At 42.9% G+C, this 18,812-nt stretch overlaps 1 pseudogene; it reads right to left on the bottom strand.

Moving 5' to 3' along the window:
• Positions 1-1,551: 1,551 nt before the first annotated feature.
• LOC101287514 (elongation factor 1-alpha 1-like) lies at positions 1,552-18,428 on the bottom strand (annotated as a pseudogene).
• Between the last annotated feature and the right edge of the window lie 384 nt (positions 18,429-18,812).

Genomic DNA, 18,812 nt, shown 5'->3' with positions numbered 1-18,812 from the left:
TTCATAAATACCTGCAGCAAAAGCAAGGAACAACTATTGTTTAGATTTGATGTATAAATCAGAGCTCTATTTTTTTTTACCATAAGTAAAGAAATTACTTGGAAAGACTAAAGGGTTTAGAATTCTCCCCCTTAGAATAAGCTCAGTAAACCTCAAACAGAATAAACAGAAGGAACACCACACCCGGGCATATATTTAAACTACTGAGAACCCCATTTAAAGAGATAACCTTAAAAGTAGCCAGAGAAAAAACATTTTCTACATAAGGGAATAAAAATACAAATAATGGCTGACTTTCAGAAGTTATAGAGTAAGGTCTAGAAGATAATGTTACCATGTCCAAGCTCGTACTGCTCACAGCACGATAGGGCAATAAATGGAGAGACAAGTTGTTGGGGCAAGGAATAGTAACTTTATTTGGAAAGCCAACAAACCAAAAATTAGTGGACTTGTGTCCCAAAGAACCATCTTGCCTGAGTTAGAATTCAGGCTTCTTTTATACTAAAAGGAGAGGGACTAAAGCCAAACATTTCCTGGTTCCAGTCAGTCTCTGGAGAGGATGTGTTCATTTCTTCCTTCCTGCAGTCATTCACAGGTGGGTCTGGTCAGGATGTTTCCTGTGAGCTAAACAAAGGTATTTTAGCTTAATGTTCATTACCTGAGAGGCAGGGTTCCTAGAGATGGGCCATGATGTATAATTTAAGCTTATAGGCAACATCTCTTTTGTGATTAACTTATAATAGAATACAAAGTTTGTTCCTTATCACAGTTCCCCACTGTCAGTGTCCATATTCCACAATCTTGTGGGGAAAGGGATGAAGACCACTCTGGCTACTTTCTGCTGAATGGGGGTGATGAATCTTCCTTAGAATCTTTAGTCAGTAATAAAATCCTCTTTCCTTTTTTATCTACAACTATTTGAATCTGATGAAACCTCTTAGCATTTTGTTGTCTAATTTGTAATTGAACTTGGAGTTTTTGTTCCAGTTCCCAATACATATACTAAATTCCTATGCTATTTATTTGGACAAAAATAAACAAATAGGTTGATGCTTCTCCAGCTACAATGAAATTACCATTTACTTCCGTTGGATAGGCAGACCTCATGAACAGAGTTTAGTGCTCAATATTCTACCCTATTTGGCAACTGCTAGTTCTTTTAGAGCATTTCTGGATTCTCCCACCGAGGCAGACACCTGGAATGGCCTTTCAGACAATATTTCAAAGGGGCTTAATTTAAGCCTGCTTCTGGGAGCCACTGATCCATAGCAGGGCAGCTGACAAGGCTGTATCCCAAGTTAAATTAATATTCATTTTCTCAGTTTTTCCTGTTGATTGCGGTCTCCAGGATGAATGTTGTTCCAATGCCTTAATCCAAATCAGGGGACAATTTCCTTCAGGAGGGCTTTAACCAATTACAAAGTACTGATTTTTTATTTATGTGTGTGTTTTTCTAAAGTGCTGATTTTAAAAACTACTACACACAAAACAAGTGGTCCACAAAGCATGCTCCTTTCCTTTTGCAAGTTTTATCATGCATTGTGAATCATTCACCAGTCTTTTACTATTAAATTTTAATGGCTAATTGAGGCAAACAGTTCTGAGACCGTTCTTCCACCACTGATTAAGACTGGGGTGGCAGATACTGGGCTGCCCTCTGAGCTTTCGGGGCAGACTTGGTGACCTTGCCAACTCCAGCTGCCTTCTTGTCCACTGCTTTGATGATAGCCACAGCAACCATCTGTCTCATGTCACAAACACCAAAATGACCAGAGGAGGATAGAGAAGGTCTCAACACACATGGGCCTGCCAATCACCATATCAACGATAGCAGCGTCACCAGATTTCAAGAATTTGGGGCTATCTTCCAGCTTTTTCGCAGAACGATGATCAACCTTCTCCTTCAGCTCAGCAAACTTGCAAGCAATGTGAGCTGTGTGACGATCCAGCACAGGTGAATATCCAGCACTGGTATGGTTCAAGAAAATCACTTGAGCTGGAAGCCACCTGCTTCCATCAGTGGGTCATTTTTGCTGTCACCAACAACATTGCCATGATGAACATCTTTGACAGACACGTTCTTGACGGCGAAGCCCACACTGTCACCAGGAAGGGCTTTACTCAAAGCTTCATGGTGCATTTCAACAGACTTTACTTTAGTTGGAATGTTGACTGGAGCAAAGGTGACCACCATGACAGGTTGGAGAACACCAGTCTCCCCTCGACCCAGAGGGACAGTACCAGTACTGATTTTGTAGATGTCCAGGAGGGGCAGACACAAGGACTTGTCAGTTGGATGAATTGGTGGCAGGATGCAATCCAGAGCTTCAAGCAGCGTGATGCTACTGGCATTGCCATCTCCAGGGCTGACTGTCCACCCCTTGAACCAAGGCATGCTAGCACTTGGCTCCAGCATGTTTTCACTGTTCCAGCCAGAAATTGGTACAAAAGCTACTATGTCAGGGTTGTAGCCAGTTTTCTTAATGTAGGTGCTGACTTACTTAGCAACCTCCTCATAGCTCTTCTGGCTGTAGGGTGGCTCAGTGGAATCTGTTGTTTTAGTTCCAACAACTAGCTGTTTCACGCCCAGAGTATAAGCCAGAAGGGCATGCTCATGGGTCTGCCCATTCTTGGAGATAACTGCTTCAAATTCACCAACACCAGCAGCAACAATCAGGATAGCATAGTCAGCCTGGGTCAGCATGTTTTTGATAAAGTCTCTGTGTCCTGGAGCATCAGTGATGGTCACATAGTACTTGCTGGTCTCGAATTTCCACAGGGAGATATCAATGGTGATACCACACTCACGTTCAGCTTTCAGTTTGTTCAAGACCCAGGCATCCTCTTCAGAGACTTTCCGTCCAGGTGGGATATGCTTCCACCCATCCTGAAAAAGTATCCACAAATACTGGCAGGTATCTGAAATTTCCTGCAGCTCAAGGCATTTGAGTCCAGTCCTCAGTGGCACGGGTTCCTATGTTGGGTCCTCATCTGGGGACGTCCAACAGCAGTCTTTGGGTTTATTTTTAGCACAAATCATGCAGTTCTGATTGACTCACTGGATGGTGTTGTGTAGGTAAGGCCCCATTATATACTTTTGAATCCGTTGTAATTTGGCATCTCCCCCGTAATGGGCACTATTTTGAATGTGCTACAGCACAGTGTCCAAGAGTGCCTCAGGGATCAAAACAGCTGTGCACTACATTTCCAGCCAGATGAGGTGTGATCCAAGTGAAACCCCACTCTTTGGCCCTCTCTGTCCTTTTCTGAATACACTGGTTTGTATTTTGACAAGTCAATCTGTGGGAGAAGTGATCCTCTTGCCTAGAGTGTATTGTTTTAGATTAGGTGTCCCAGCATCCCTTTTTAATGGTTTTCATACTGGCCACGTGTTTTCGGCCTTCCCTGGGGTGCTGACAGCACACACTTCTGGTCTTATCTTTTTGTAGACCTGGGGTCAGGGGGTGGGGGGAGAGCTCCGTCTCCTTTCCTGGGATTTTCATGAGCGCCATCTGTAGGCTTAAAGTGTGGTCTAGTGAGACTCTGATGTCAAGCTGTTCTGGTGAAAAACTTCAGGGTGAGGTCTACCAGAAAGTTCATCAGCTCATTCCCCACTGTCAATTTCACTGGGGGCTCCTGTGGGGAATTAGATGCCTCAAGTCCAAGGGAGCCTCTGGGCTTCTTCATTCATCACTGTGTTCCTCTCTTTCTACCATATGAGAAGCTCTCATCTTTTATCATCTTTCTTCTGTTTTCCAATGGTCTTCCTTACAGTAAGTGCATTATTCCTTCCCCAATAGTGGCTTACCTCTCTTTGCGTTACTTGCCTTTTAGGTATTCAATGCCGCTGCCAGGAAAGTGGCGTTCTGTTGTTCCCTGTTGCACACTTTAAAAGCAACACCTATCAGTTGAGAAGGGTTCATTCTAAATGCACCATCTAATCTTTGCAACCTTCTCTTCATATCTTAGGTACTTAGCTCAAAAAAAGGTCAAATTTACCATTCTAATATTTTCAGGGGCTTTGGGGTCTGTATTAGTATGGCATCTGTAGTCCTGATAAATCCTTTCCAAAAGTTCAGAGAAGTCTTCCTTTGTTTTGCTGAATTTCTTGAACATTGTTTAAACTCATTTGCTTTGGTTTCCATTTTCAAAGCCCTGCCAAGATGCACTAATAAATAATGCTCTAATAAGTGCATTCTTCCTTTATCATGGTCCCAGTTTGGTTCAGCTGTGGGTCCTGCCAAATGGGCTTCGGGTATAGAAGATCCTCCCTGTAAGAAGGGTTGTGATCTTTCCAGTTAAAGAAGTCTGAGAAACCCAACTGTCTGGTCAGTTGCATTTAGCCCCCTACGTGTGATAACAGCAATGGAAATTGCCCTGCCCTGGGAGTGGCTCCTGGCCCAAACTGGCTGCCCTGCTGGGTCTTAGAAGATGATACCAGACCAAGTCCCTGTGCCCCAGAAACTAACATAGGATTTTCTAATTGATCCCTAGAAGGAGGGGAAGTCCTGGGCCCCAGTGTCAGGAATTGGGGCTGGATAGGAACGGAAGGTGGTGGAAGGGGTGGATGTATTGGCAGAACAGGCAGAGCGGCTGGGACAGCTAGCTCAGTTGGAGGAGTTAAGATTTTAAGATTTGAAGGAACATATCCTCACTCTTTTTCTCTTCCTTTTCTTATTTTCCCTGATACAATAGCACAAATGCTTACACAGAAAGGATTTCATCATTCTTCCCTGCTTCTTCACAAAATAGCTATAGAATCATTCAAAAAGCCACTGTAAAACCATAAATAGGATTTGATCATCTCTAACCATTAAAAGGATGACTTTTTGCCTTGGCATCAAGCAACTGGGCTGAATTCTGGGCTGGGGCTTTTGGTGATTTTAGAAACCAGGTTGAACCTTTCTCTTCTCCCGGGGAATGTCCCACAGACAGGTATTTTTTTCCCCTTTCTATTCCTTTCCTCCATTTGACACCAGTAAAAGTTTTAAATATCACAAAATTGATTTGGCTGTAAATGGAGAAACAGTGCCAAACAAAATGAAACGAAAAACCCCAAAAGACAAAGAGAAAATCCTAGATAAACCCCCAAGTTTGGTCTTGGGGTTTTACATATACCAACAACACAGGAGACCACAAGCTATGTCATTAACACAGCAAGGCTGACAGTACATGGTACACAGGGTCCCAAGATTACCCTGCCTAAACCCCTTGTGGAGATCCTAACGGGTACTGTGGCCACACATCGTTACTATAAAATATCATTTTCCTCTCAGTCATGGGTTCATGGCTGTAATCAGATCACTTATCCAAAATGTGCCTCAGAGGATTTTCTTTATAGATAGAAAGTGGATAAAAATCCACTTTTAAAGACAGAAATTCGGGCTCCCCTGGTGGCGCAGTGGTTGAGAGTCCGCCTGCCGATGCAGGGGACACGGGTTCATGCCCCGGTCCGGGAAGATCCCACATGCCGTGGAGCGGCTGGGCCCGTGAGCCATGGCCGCTGAGCCTGCACGTCTGGAGCCTGTGCTCCACGGAGGGAGGGGCCACAACAGAGAGAGGCCCACGTACTGCAAAAAAAAAAAAAAAAAGACAGAAATTCAAGACAAACAAAACACAAATGGCACACACAAATGCTAGCATCCAAAGAAACAGACAAACCGGTTCACAAACTGGGTAAAAGTCCAACAACTCTTTTCTCTCTCCAGTAGGGCCTCCCTCTCAAATACAAAATAAATTAGCTTATTCCAGAGAAAAAGCCCCAAATAGAGTTTCCAGCTATCCACACCAGAGCGACTTACCCTACTGTATGGAGCCCGTCATCTCCCAGATGTCAATTCCTTGCTCCAACTGCCGAGCGCTGCTTTGGGGAATTTTGAAGGGCAGATCCTCAGGACAAGTGGTCTCAGCAGCTGCTAGGGCCTTACCAGAAAAGTCCCCCAATGGGGGTGGGGGGGTGGGGCATGGTGTGTGGGGCAGCTGGCCACAAGCAGCAAGGCCCCTGGCTGGCTCCCCCAAATTTGTTACCAAGTCCAAGCTTGCACTGTTTACGGCACAATAGGCCAATAAACGGAGAGACAAGTCGGTGGGGCAAGGAACAGCAGCTATTCAGAAAGCCAGCAGACCAAAAAGGTGGTGGACTCGTGTCCCAAAGAACCATCTTGCCTGAGTTAGAATTCAAGTTTCTTTTATCCTAAAAGGGGAGGGAGTAAAGTCATACACTTCCTGGTTCCCATCAGCCTCTGGAGGGGATGTGTTCATTTCTTCCTCCCTGCAGTCATTCACAGGTGGGCCTGGTCAGGATGTTTCTTGTGAGCTTAACAAAGGTATTTTAGCTTAATGTTCATTACCTGAGAAGCAGGGTTCCCAGAGATAGGCCATTATGTGTAACTTAAGCTTATAGGCAACATCCCTTTAGTGATTAACTTGTAATAGAATACAAAGATTCTTTCCTATTACAATAAAATAACATTTTAAAAATGCTGGAAGAGAAATGACTCTCAACCTAAAATTCCGTATCAAGCAAAATATCCTTTCGAAATGGAGGCAAAATATAAACATTTTCAGATAAACAAGACACATCTGCCCTACAAGAAAAAAAAGTCTGTAGGCCAAAAGGGAATTAAAGTCAATGACATTTTTGGAACTGCAGTTAGAAAGGGAGACCATTGAAAATATTAAGTGGTTTAAACCTATGTTTCTTTTCTTAAATTCCTTCAAAACAATTGACTATTTTAAATCCAACTATAATAACTGGATACCACAGAGTTATAGCAAATGTAGCAGAAAGTTATTTAACGATAGCACAAAGGGGGGAGGCAAATGAAATTATGTTGTTATTACATTGTATGTGAAATGGAGTCATATTAATTCAAGATAAAATATGATAATTTAAGAATTCATATTCGTAATTATTAGGGAACCACTGGTCTGAGCCATCAGAGCGTAACGTTCTCCTGGGAAGTGTAAGTCTGGTTGGAACTTCTCTCTGTGTATCTCTTGCATGTTAACAAGACCCTGTACTGGCAGCCAAGTCAATCATAAAGAGAACCAACCTTATAAGGAAACCAATGGTGATCACAGAAGGAAAAAGGACCTGGTTCCTTGAGGACATCAAGGGCTTGCTGATAGGCACCAACCTCAAGCCTGGTCCACATTTGGACTCTCAATTTGATGAGATACCAAATTTCCTTATTACTACAGCCATTTTGAATCAGGGCTTTTTTTTTTTTTTTTCTTACTTTAAGCCAAAAGCACCCAAACTAATATACCATGTGACTATATCATGGAATCATTTAAATTGTGTTTATCAAAAGACTTTAATAGTGTGGGAGGGCTTCCCTGGTGGTGCAGAGGTTAAGAATCTGCCTGCCAACGCAGGGGACAAGGGTTTGTGCCCTGGTCCGGGAAGAACCCACATGCCGCGGAGCAACTAAGCCCACGAGCCACACCTACTGAACCCATGTGCCACAACTACTGAAGCCCACGCACCTAGAGCCCGTGCTCCACAACAAGAGAAGCCACCGCAGTGAGAAGCCCGTGCACCGCAATAAAGAGTAGCCCCCACTCGCCACAACTAGAGAAAGCCCAGGTGCAGCAACAAAGACCCAACACAACCAAAAATAAATAAAAATTTTAAAAAATAATAAATTAATTAAGTTAAAAAATAGTATGGGAAATATTTATGTCATAACAGTAAGTATAAAAACATTGAATACAAAATGTTAATGCTTTTCCTTCAAGCGTTAGCTACCAAGGGATCTAATATTATTTCATAAGCTTCTAATATACACCAGACACTGTGCATGTTAGGATGTATTCTTTTTTTACTTTATCTTCACAACTACTCTATGAAGTTTCATTCATTCATTTATTATTTATTTATTCATTATTTACATTCATTCATTATTCATCCGTCAAGTGGGTATTGACTGATAAGCCCCTAGCTAGGGACTACCATTTCAATATGTTCTTTGACTTCATGGAATCTACTTTCCAGTGTCGAGGAGGAGGCATGCATCTTACAAATAACTGTACAAATATTTATCTGCATTTGGGATGAGTTATGTGAAGGAGATATACAGAGTTTTAAGAGAACATGCATCAGAAGAAATGGATCTAGCTAGGGTATTAGTGGTGGATGAGTCATGGAAAATTTCCCTTTGGGAGTCATTCTTAAGTTCATAACTGAATGCTGCAGGAATGGAGGTGTAGTGAGGTGTTTTCAGGGATGGGGTAGGTGTGGAAAACCTGAGGAAATTAGACTGGATAGCTTCTGAGGTCTGTTGAGTTCAAACGTCTAAAGATGTCTTAATAACTTCTAAGCTTTGACCTTCACATAATAAGTCTCATTAACTTATCAGACAAAAGAAAGGGGCAGGTATGACAGAAGATGTGTGACAAATATCCCTTGACTCCAGCAGGCTAGGATGATTTGGGGTCACTGATGGGGCTAAGCTGAGTAGGAGTACATTGCCACTGACGCCGGCCGCAGGAAGCAACTCGGAAACCTGAGTGTTTGTTGATTTTTCAGGGTTTGTTCATTTTGCTCTGCCACGTGTCCATAAAATGAAATGCCTTTGCTCAGCGAAGGATTTCGCCATGTGTCCTGTGACCTGCTCTTGCGAAACCATAGTGGTGGAGATCAGGATGGGTAAAAGACATTCTCACTTCTCAGGGCTGCTCCGTCACACTCCAGAAAATGGAGTGGGCACAGTAGGTCAGTAAATGCTGGAGGCAGCTTTGGACATGACTCAGAGTCCATCATTCAGACCTAATTTCCAGTTACTGTTCACCAGCCCTTCATGGGAGACCTCTAGCAAAGACGTTTTGAAACCCATATTTTCTCTGCAAAGAAAACTTCCCAACCAAGAACCATATGATATAGAGATGAAGAATTTTTTGATTCTAGATCATTCTGCCATATATCTTGCACAGGTTTTCTCTCATATCTTAGCTCAGTCATCCTATACCCAAATTCAACCACAGTCCCTCAAATCATATCCCAAAGTAGCCACTCATAGGTGTGACACCCCAAACCAATCTATCCCAAGATGTCCCTCCTCTCCAACACACCCCAAGCAACTCTACCCTCTGCTATTTTAACACCTTGGGCTACCGAGCAAGATAGTTCAGTAGACAGAAGTGCCCAAAATCTATTCTCACCCTTCTTCTCCATCATTTGGACTGGATGCCTTAGACAAGGTTCCAATCTGATTTTTATTTTTTTTGAATCCCTGAGTTGGTTTGGATCTCACCCCAAAAGAGGTAGGTTTCTTGTAGAGTCCATTTGTATTAACTTTGAAGCTACACTCCTTATCACCTGATCCAAACTCCCCTGACAACCCTGACAGATAAAAATAAATAACAACATGGAATATTTGTAGAAAGTTCATGTTCTAGGCACTGTAAGAAGCATGTCTCATGCATTATCTGTTTTAGTCATCATTATAATTCTGTAAAGAAAGTTCCATTATTGTCCATTTTAAGATGTGATAACTCAGGCTTAAAGAAGAACCAGAATTCTAAACAAAGGCTACCTGATTCTAAAACCTGGCTGTTAACCCTTGCTTCTATAACCCTCAAAAAGAGAAGAAATGCAACCTAGGCATTAACTTAAGGCCCTTCTCTGTTGCCCACCCCACATACCCCTGCAACTATTTCACGGGCCAAGAGTTTAATTTTAGCAGATCTGGAAACTTTAAACAATAAAGTCCAGCCCAGTTCAGCCAGTTTACCATAACTGCTTACCACTGCCTACTCCTTCCTCAAACATACATCTGTTTTGTCCTTCCTTTTTCCTTGTTTTAATACTTAAAGACAAAGTTAAGTATGCGTATACTTACTTACACATCCTTAAGGTGGAAAGGTGTTCAGTGAACTGAGAAAGGACAGGTACCTGGCAAAATTTCAAAATACTTTATTTTTCTTTGTTATTTACCCTTTCAATGCTATTCTCCTAAGTCATCTTTTGGGAAACAATCCTTTCCCTTTCTTCTACTACTTTCTCAGAAATATTTCTGTGTCCTCTGATTATCACATCATGGTCCACCGTGTCCATATTCCAAACATTTCCTAGTTCCCCCAATCCCTCTTTTGCGCTAGGCACTGGGGGTGCAGACTAATTACGTTACACTATTATAACAGACTGATAATACAACTGCTTGTATCCCATTAGTTGGCCCATGCACACACACCCATTCCTTCTGTTTTCACCAGCTGACACTTCTAACTATGGCTTTAAATGCCCTTTCAAGTAGATTTTGTTTGTTCAGTCTTTTTACTCGACTTCTATTATTAGAAAGAAAGATTATCTGACACAATAAACTCTGGGCATCTGTCCATTTTAATTTTCTTCCTTAGCTCCTATTATCTGTCATTCTGTGCTTTTGGATTTTGGGTCCTACCTAGCCAGCTTGCAAAATAGAATTAGTAAGGAAGAGAAGACAGCTAGTATGATTTCTTAGGGGGCCTCAACTTCTTCCATCTTGTAGCATACACTTTGTTTAAAGCTTGGCTTATAAATGCTCAATCTGTGTACCCTGAGATAATACTTATTATTTTCATGTGAACAAATGAACATTTATGCTAAATTATTGTGAAATTTATTGAGCAATACACATACTTTAAGATGTGTGTCATATTCTTTTGTTGCAGACTTATTTTCAACACGAAACTCCACATAATGTCAGTTGGATTTATACAATACCATTATAACTTGAATTTTTTGTGATTTCTGGTTTTCTACTTCTGTGTTTGAGAACTGTTCATCTGTTTGTCTGTTCATCATGGCTGACCTACAGGGACCCTGGGGGAGGCGAGGGTTGTGCGTCCACATGGGGGGCACTGGAAACTTGTCTCTAAGTCTTAATTCTGGTCCCTGCTTGTGCTCATCAACTACCTATTGGGTAAGATTTGTATCTCTAGCTTTGTGCTGACACTCATCACTTTTGCCTGTGGATAAATGTTGCTTAGGAGAAACAGAGATGTGAGGATGGAGGAGAGACAGGGATTGACTAGATATCCTAGGCCATCTCCCACCCAACTTCCATCATGCCCAAACTTCAAGGTTTTTTTACAGTTCCTATCTTCACAGCAGTCTGCTCCCATAAGTGTTTCAATTTGGTGTTCATCTGTCTGCTCAAAATTTCAGGCTCCATGACAGTACCTTATTGGGGCAGATTTATTCTGTTTTTGTTTCTTTTTATTTTTTCCATTATTTCATATAGTTATTGGTTTGAAGAAGACAGACACGTGTTTGGTTCACCCTCTCCACCTAACTTTCTCCCTTTCCACTCTTTCTCCCAGACTGGTCCCACCCTCCACATCATATCAGTTCCTTCATATTTGCCTTATACTGTTGCCCTTGCAGTCAGATGAACCTGGGCCAATCCTACTTTACCGTGGATACAAACTCCCCTGAAACAGTACCTGAGTCTTGGGTTTTACATATGAATCTTCCCATGACCCAGTGAACAGTCTTTTCTTTTACCTTCAGGGAAAGCCTCAGCTCAGGAGTATGGGAAGCACTAAAGTTGATCCCAGTGGACTGTCTCTGCTGTGCTCTTTTAGAGTCCTTTGAACAGGGAGAGGGAGTAGGTTACTAGGGACCTTCCCACCTCCCTTCCTTACCCTGAAGAAGCACCTGTTCTCACAAAGAAAAATTAGGGACAGTCCAACAGAAGCTCTTGGCAACCAAGCCTTGCCTTGTCACCATGGGAATAGTAGCCTGTGCGAGATATTTTTAAAAATTGAATGATGATGCCCAGGAGTAATAATAAAAATATTTTAAAATGGTAAGGGCACCAACTTTTTAGAAGAGTCTGTCTTCCCAAGGACCTACTCCGGGACCTGGAGATCATGGTACCTCACTAGCAGCCTAACGGCTACCTACCTGTCCCTATATGAACACATACACACACACACACACACACACACACACCTCTGCTAGCCTCTTTGGCTCCTGATCTCATCTAAACTTAGTCCAAATCTTTAGCTTTCTGTGTCCCAAACTCATGTATTATAGAGGCTTGTGAATCCCTTTTTGAGCATACTCACTGACCACCTAAAAAACTATTCATGAGAAATATATCTAAGGTAAAATTTTCATTTCCTGCCAGATCAGCCAGTCTTCTTATGCATGAACACTGAACTGCTCAGCTTCTGTGAAATATGTTGAAAAGGAGTTATTATGCTTGCATAGTCATCAGTTATCCCAGGAAAGGTAGTGTCTTGAGAATGGGGTGAAAATTAATTTATTTCCCCTGTATATGCTTTTTCTCTTTTGAAGATTGTACCCTGTGTCTATTCAAAAGATAAGGGCTGTTTTTTACTGGGGATATTGCCTCTACTATGGAATCTTATGAATTCACTTATCCATCATATTCCCTTATTAGCTTTTTATTTAATCAATAGTATTTTTCTTCCTTTGTCTTAGATTAATAGACCATGAGTGTGTGGGTTTATTTCTGGACTCTCTATTCCATTTCATTAATCTATATGTCTATTTTTTTGTGCCAGTACCATACTGTTTTGATTACTGTAGGCTTGTAGTATAGTCTGAAGTCAGAGAGTGTGATACTTCCAGTTTTGTTCTTTTTTTTCTCAAGATTTTCTTGGTGATTCCAGGTCTTTTGTGGTTCCATATAAATTTTAGGATTATTTGTTCTGGTTTTGGGAAAAATGTCCTGGGTATTTTCATAGGGGTTGCATTTTAAATCTGTAGATTGCTTTGGGTAGTATGGACATTTTAACAATATTAATTCTTCCAATCCAAGAATACATGATAGATTTCCATATCTTCATATCATCTTCAGTGTCCTTCATAAATGTTTTATAGTTTTCAGAGTATAAGTCTTTCAGCTCCTTGGTTAAGTTTATTCTTAGGTATTTTAGTTTTTTGGATGCAATTTTAAATGGGATTGTTTTATTGTTTTCCCTTTCTCATGGTTCATTATTAGTGTATAGAAAAGCAACAGATATTACCTCCACTAAGGAATCTTATGATTTGCTTATTCATCACATTCTCTTATTAGCTTTTTATTCAGTCAATAGTATTTTTCCTAGTGCTCAGAGCTGAACAAAAATTCGCTTCTATTATAGATGGGCAAAGTACCAGTTATTCTCCCTCTGCTTCCACTTGCATCCCAATAAGATGACATCTCTCCAAAAGATTCATTTCCCCTATTTATCTCCCTCCCCACATCCAGAAGAGTATGACGCGTGAGACAAAATGCACTACTCCTCTACCTGTGGTCCCCCTGAGCCAAACCCTGAATGTTTCAGCTCCAGATATTATAGAATTTCCCTTGCAGTGAGTCACTTCCACTTAAAGAATGCTTTTTTAAAACTTTTATTACACATTCCCAGAGTGTCTATCACTGTCCGTTTAGATTTAACTATATAGATAAAATTTGCCAGACTCTTTTGCTCACCACTGTTTGCTCTCCTTTTTTTCTGCTCCTAACTGAGGTCTCTGCTCCTATTTATTTGATGTTTGGTTAGAATTCTTACTCTAGTATTTTCTATGTATGAGTATGTTAGTGATATAATTTCTGAAGTCTTCCAAATCCACAATATCTTTCTTTGACCCTGTGACCCCATTGGTTTTAGAATAACCAATTTTTTTTTTCCATTCTAAACGAAAGGAAATTGAGGCTCAAAAAAGAAGGTAACCTGTTCAGGTCACATAGCTAGTAAGAAGCGGGTGACTAGTAATTGGGGGGGGGGCTCAGATAGGGAGTATCAATCAAAATCATAGGATAAAATAGAGTTTAACCCAACTTCAAGTTTATAAAATGGTGTAAGAGTGCAAAGAGCTGGCCAGAGGTGAGGCTGGCATGGGTGTGCACCTTGTCAGTACAGGGAACCTAGTGCATGTCGGTGCACTCCACTTTATACCGTGCTGTCCTCCCTGGGTCTTCAGGGGTGTGTGACTGCTTCTCATCCTTGGTGCAGCTGGGACCCAATGATTATAAATCATAATAAAAATCTCTACACTTTGTGTAGGTTTCTCACCATGTTCTCCTTACATTACACAGAAACAGGCAACCATGCAGGATTCCTCATTTCTCATTAGTTCAGGACACAGTTTGGGTAAGAAGCTCAATCCAAGATCAACTCCTAGGTGTCCTTGGCTCCTGTGTATGGGATGGAAGTCAGATAGTGTGGGAATAGGGTGTTCAACCATCCCCTTTACTCTTTTCTTCAGGGGCAAATCCAGTTACAGAGATGAGGTCTTCTGGCTCCTAGGCCAGAACACTTTCTACAACCACAAACGTCTTAAGTGAGAAGATGCTGAGAGAAACAAACAGCAGAGTCTTTGTGTATCAGACCTTTACCTTTGCTACCTGTGGGGGGTGAGGACTGAAAATGTGCAATTCCTCACTAAAAATCAGAGAGAAGAAGGGGAGACTATAGATAACTGGGGGAGAGGGAAGGGCTGGGTGATACTGGCCCTGAGCATTGCAAGAATGCAGCAATCAGGAGAGGCGTGAATAAACAGTCCCCATATTCCCTCTACTCCTACCCCAGCCCAGGGGGGTTTCAGGATGCACTGGGTAAGGCTTTCTCCCTCTATCCCCAACCTTCTGGCTTTGTTGCTTTTGTCTCAAAGCCCCCAGTGTTCAGGACTCCTTCCTGACCCTCTTGAAGCTTTCATTATTTTTTTTTAATTTTATTGAAGTATAGTTGATTTACAATGTTGTGTTAATTTCCACTGTACGGCAAAGTGACTCAGTTATACATATATATATTCTTTTTCATATTCTTATTCATTATGGTTTATCACAGGATATTGAATATAGTTCCCTGTGCTATACAGTAGGACCCTGTTGTTCTTTGAAGCTTACATTCTAGTGCAAGGAGACAAAAACTAAACTAACAAAAAATAATGATATTTACTATACAGTGAAATGTAGTATATGAAATATTGGGATAAGGGGACAGAAGATGACAGAGGAGGAGAGGGAGTGGTCAGGGAAGGCCTCTCTGGAAACCTGGCATTTAACAGAGATCTAAAGAAAGAAGGGAGAGAGTCAGGCATGTACCAGGCCTGGGGGTTCCGGATCACAGAAGCTCTCCAGGAAGCGCCCAAGATGCTCCACTGGAGTGAATGAAAAAAATGCTTACACCTCCATTTATAATTTTACCCCCAAAATAAGAAATTAAGTGAGCTAACATTTAATGTATCAATTACAAAAGAATATATACATATATAACATAAATAATATATATGGAGTGGATGCTCAGTTAGTTAAAAGTTGTGGGGGTGGGAAATTAAAAGTTCAGAGATTACTCCTGCCTAAGGCCTCCTGAAAGGCAAGGGTAGATTTTATCCATGTCTTTGTCTTCAGACACCATCATATTATCTGGAACAAAATAGGTATCACTATTCCGTGTATATATTTTTTTTAACTCTCCTGTATATATCTTTTTATCTCCTCTACTTCATAGCAGAGTTCTTTTTTTTTTTTCTTTTTTGTTTTTTTTTTTTTTTTTTTTGTATTTTTAATAGCAACTAGGCCTATGCCTTGCGTGTGGGTCCCTAATAAATGAATAGATGGTCGGAAGGGTGAATCTATGTGGGGAGAGGTGATTTACCGGAACTGTATGCACTGAAACGCTGCAAAGGCAGCCTTGGCACAATAAAAAGCCCTTGGGCGTTGGCGGCTGACAGGAGTCAAGATCATCCAAGGACTGCCCACGGACAATTTATTCACCTTGTTCCCTCATCTGTGAAACAGGAAATGGATTAAAGACAAAGATGATGAAATGAGACAATCCTGTGGCAAACACCAAAACACAATGCCTGGCATTTAGGGGATGGTTCCCACCTTTCATCCCTCACTCTGCTCCCCTCATCCCCACCCGCCAAGCAGCCCGCTCTGCACCGTCAGTGCGGGAAACAGCCGCTAAGACAAGGACAGGTAGCGGAGGAATCAGACTCCCTGACTTCAGACTATACTACAAAGCGACAGTAATGCCTTTTACCAAAACTACAAGGACCCAGAGTGATGGAGACACAAGTTTGCCAGAGACTGGTAAGATGTGCCTCAGTGAACTGAGAGGAAGATAAGTTGGGGCGGGGGGAAGGTTGAGCCCCCATGAGCTATTGCAACCTTGGACTAACAGGGGTACACTCAGGGACCACGTGACGCACCAGGCGGCTCCTCCACCTCTCCGTTCCCTGCCACAATTGCAGCCCCCTAAAGCGGTGGGAAGCTCTTGGGGGCCAGAGCGCGGAAGTTGGGCAAACCACACCATGCTGCCATTGGCCGTCATGACTGTCAATTCTCACCCACCTCCGCTTTCCTCCGCCTCCTTCCCCCTCCCCCGTTCCCCAGGCTGATCCTCTGGCGCCATCTGCAGGCCTCACGCGGAACTCCATCCGCCCTGAAGAAGCTTTTGCCCGCAGCGAGTACTAGCTGCTCTAGGGCTGGGCGAGGTTCTTTCCGGCTCTGCTGGTGTGCCCGGGCGGACCTGGAAAGGGGCTGTCGGCGCTGATCTGTCCCAGGAGCAGTGAGGGAGGGTCACAAAGGGATAGGTTGGGGCATCGGGGAGCGGGACTGGAGTGGAGCAGCCCCGGGAAGTGCTGAGATGGGCTGGGGTAGTGAAAGCTGATTAGAACAATAGCGGAGAAGCAATGTCGGGGCGGGGGGGGGGGGCGGAGGGGAGGGGAGTCACGTGCCAACTGCTTGGTGGGTCATCCAGGCTCTGCTAAGAGCTGTGTGTCTTGAGGTCAATTGCTTGATGTCTCTGTGGAGACAGTTTCCTTTGAAATGGGGATGACTGTAGCTGCCTCCTATGGCTGTTATAAGGATAAAATTAGTTAATATTTGTAAAGTCCTTAGAGTAGTTTTGTTCAATGAAGAAAGATGGTCACCAGCACCATTGGCATCAGCTCTTGAGAAATGCACCTGGCCACACTCTAGCCTTACGGAATCAGGATCTCACAGGAGCTCAGGAATGTGTTTCAGCAAGCTCCCCAGAGGATCCTGATGCAGCGTAAACTTTGCGAAGCACTGGTCTGAGTTTCTCAGGCAGATCTGTTGATGCCTCTACTTGTTAAAAGATGCAGGTTACGGAGACTCACCCCAGACCTATTGAACTTACACTGGGATTGAGTCCCAGAATCTGTGGTTTTTAAATGCTACTCAAGTGATGAGTTTGAACAGGAATGGATGGAGAATCACAAATGGGCAATCACTTTAATTTACAAATAGGGAAATAAGAACACCCACCCCCACACCAAGAGGCAAGGGAGTTTGCCTAAGGTCTCCCCACAGGGTCCTAAGAAGCTGTGAGGCTCTAAGGTTAAACTCCTCCTGGACACCCCTACACCCACTGCAACTAGACCCGTAGCCTCCAACAAACTATCCTGTTTCGTAACCTGTGAAATGCGGGCAAAAGTCACACCTAGATCAAGGGGTGACTGTGAAGGTCAAATGCGACCCAGATAAGTCCCCACTGGGGATATAGATTGGACTGAAGTGTCCAATACAGTATTGGAGTATAATTGCTTTACAATGGTGTGTTAGTTTCTGCTTTATATCACAGTGGATCAGTTATACATATACATATGTTCCCATATCTCTTCCCTCTTGCATCTCCCTCCCTCCCACCCTCCCTATCCCACCCCTCTAGGTGGTCACAGAGCACTGAGCTGATCTCCCTGTGCTGTGCGGCTGCTTCCCACTAGCTATCTACCTTACGTTTGGTAGTGTATATATGTCCATGCCTCTCTCTCACTTCGTCACAGCTCACACTTCCCCCTCCCCATATCCTCAAGTCCATTCTCTAGTAGGTCTGTGTCTTTATTCCCGTCTTACCCCTAAGTTCTTCATGACATTTTTTTTTCTTAAATTCCATATATATGTGTTAGCATATGGTATTTGTCTTTCTCTTTCTGACTTACTTCACTCTGTACGACAGACCCTTGTATTTCTTTTACTGGAGAGAGAAAAATTCTGGCTTGCTGGCGGCCTCCTTCTTGGAGCCTCTGGTGTCCCGGGAGGGAGGGCTTTACCCTTCCATGAGTGCACTGTCTTCCTAGGATAGGAGGGACCAGGGGTCTCTGTAGACAGTTTAGCTGCTAGGCCTTCAGGGCTGACCCTATGTGGCTTCTGGAAATTTAGAGACCCCACTCCTGTCCTCTTTTAAAAAGGAGGACAACTTCTAAGCCAAAGGGAGGTGAGCCCACTGTGAACCTATAGGAGAGGAGGAATAGACCATCCCTTCTGTGCTTTTGCGTATCTCAGGGCCAGTTCTGGAAGAGGATATCCAGGCCTTCATCCCCAGCTCCTCCCCAGAGGCCAGCGCTCTAGCCCTCCATGCTGCTTTTGCCTTTGTGCATCCGATGACAGTTCCCTTCATCCCTCACCTATCAAGTGCAAATCTACATCCCTTTCTCCCTCTTCCGCCACCCGCATAGTGTCCTCAGGTAGAGGCAATAGTCTCTTCTCTTTTCCCAGAACATGTTGTTTGCAACTAAATACAGAAATCAGCCCTCTCTGTTAGGATTTTTTGAGTGTTGGTGGGGGGGAGAGACATCTGTCAGGATTCATGGAATAGTCACTATTCCAAAGCACTGGCCTTGCCCCCTGACTCTCTCAGGCTTGGCTTTAGTATTTGATGAATTCCCATCTCTCCAGAACATGTGAGTGGTCTTTACCTCATTATGGGATTGACGACAGTTAAATAACCCAACCACCTGCGACGTGGCCAGACGTATTCTTGTCACATTTATAATGAAATGCAGACTACTTATTACATACGGCCAACAAGGTGCTGAGTCCAAGGGACTGTGCAGTGTG

The sequence above is a fragment of the Orcinus orca genome, chromosome 8 (assembly GCF_937001465.1).
Source record: "Orcinus orca chromosome 8, mOrcOrc1.1, whole genome shotgun sequence".
In the NCBI taxonomy this organism is placed as follows: Eukaryota; Metazoa; Chordata; class Mammalia; order Artiodactyla; family Delphinidae; genus Orcinus; species Orcinus orca.
This window is presented reverse-complemented; position numbering and strand designations above follow the sequence as displayed.